The 1,995-nt window shown below is 45.2% G+C and overlaps 1 pseudogene; it reads right to left on the bottom strand.

Moving 5' to 3' along the window:
• Window positions 1–208: 208 nt before the first annotated feature.
• Window positions 209–1,221, bottom strand: LOC144261739 (28S ribosomal RNA; annotated as a pseudogene).
• Between the last annotated feature and the right edge of the window lie 774 nt (window positions 1,222–1,995).

Genomic DNA, 1,995 nt, shown 5'->3' with positions numbered 1-1,995 from the left:
TCTTTTTGTGTGGGTTTACCTGAGTTGTGAACCCTAATATAGTGCCAAGTTATGAAAATGTGGTCTTCAACAATCTCTTGGTTTTGCTTACCGTCCTGTCATAGGATATCAGGGTTGGAAGGGACCTCAGGAGATCGTCTAGTTCAACCGCCTGCTCAAAGCAGGACCAGTCCCCAATTTTTGGCCCCTAAATGCCCCTCAAGGATTGAGCTCACAACCCTGGGTTTAGCAGGCCAATGCTCAAACCACTGAGCTATCCCCATGAACAGGTGATAGGCAGCTCCCTTCTGTCTACACTCTGGTCTCAACATAAACAGTTTTCTGTACTGTGCCCTACCTGAGGGATTAGCTGGCTATCCAGGGCAACTGAGGCTCCACAGTGTTGCCATATTGTTATGTTTAGGGGGGATACTGATTTAGAGGAATTCAGTCATAATCCTACAGATGGTAGCTTCACCACATTGGCTCTTCAGCCAAACACATACACCAAATGTCTGAACCTGTGGTTCCTCTCATACTGAGCAGGATTACAATTGCAACACATTTTCAATCGCATAAAACTAACCTGTCTCACGATGGTCTATCCCCAGCTCACATTCCCTATTAGTGGGTGAACAACCACTGATTGGTGAATTCTGCTTCACAATGATAGAAAGAGCTGACTCTGAAGGATCAAAAAGCTACTGCTATGAACGCTTGGCTGCCAAAAGCCAGTTATCCCTGTGGTAACATTTCTGACACCTCCTGCTTAAAGAGATGTTTTTCTTCAGGAAAGGAGATAGAGGCTCTGGATGAAGAGACATTTGGACTTCTCAGGATCGAGAAGCATTGTGAGGCCCCACTTTCCTGGTCTGTATTCATACTGAAAATCAAGATTGAATGAGCTTTTGCCCTTCTGCGCCATGGGAGATTTCTGTCCTCCCTATACTCACTTTAGTACACCTTTGTTACTGGTGTACTGCTTTAGTCAAACACCCAACATGACACCTCTCCCAGAGCAGGTCATGCCCAGCATGCACCAGGTACCTGGAGCCAGAAGTGAGAGCCCCTCAGGGTTTGCCTCTCCTCCCTCCACCTCACTGGTAAACTGGCAAGTGAAAAAACAATATGAGTAGTGATATTTCTCTGGCAGCCTGGAGGCCTCTAACTTATTCTGCACCTCTCATGTCTCTTCACAGTACCAGACTAGTCATGCTCAACAGGGTCTTGTTTCACTGCTTAGTATGCCAAGCCCATTTTGTTGGCTGTGGTTTCACTAGATAGTACATAGGGACAGTGAGACTCTCATTCAGCCATTCATGCACATCACTAATTAGATGAGGTATTTGGCTATGTGAAAACCCCTGTGGGTTTCTTTTCTGGGTTAGTCAGGATACTGACCACCTCAAGTGGCCTGTCCTACCATGTTCCATCCATCTATAGGAAGCTAGAATTGTTTTAATCATCATGAGATTCCCAGGAAAAGGGTTTGGTAGATAGATTGAAGAAGAGAAATTAGGAAAAAAGGACATCAAATGAGGGAAAGGATCCCGTGGAACGGGTATCATCAGAACCTTCTAAAGCCAGCAGTAGAAGGCATTCAGTAACCTGTTTCAAGGGCTGGTGACTCCCAGCCCTGTCCTCTAATCCAGATTCAACTATCCATGGCCATACTGGACTGAATGCACTGAAACTCATATGAGCTCAGAAGATAAACTGTCCTGGGCCTGGTTAGTACTTGGATGCAAGACCACCTGGGAATCTCAAGTGCTGTATGCATCCTTTCTTTATAATTTTTCTCCTTGTTGTAATGGTTTTTTGGTTTTTTTTTGTTCTTTTAATAACATAAGAACAGCCATAAAGGATGAGACTGATGGTACATCTATCCCAGTATCCTGTCTTCTGACGGTGGCCAGGGCCAGATGCTTCAGAAGGAATAGACAGAACAGAGCAATTATTGAATGATCCATTCTCTGTAGCCAGTCCCAGCTTCTGGCAGTCAGAGGCTTAGGGACA

Source organism: Eretmochelys imbricata, chromosome 2 (assembly GCF_965152235.1).
Source record: "Eretmochelys imbricata isolate rEreImb1 chromosome 2, rEreImb1.hap1, whole genome shotgun sequence".
Lineage (NCBI taxonomy): Eukaryota > Metazoa > Chordata > Testudines > Cheloniidae > Eretmochelys > Eretmochelys imbricata.
This window is presented reverse-complemented; position numbering and strand designations above follow the sequence as displayed.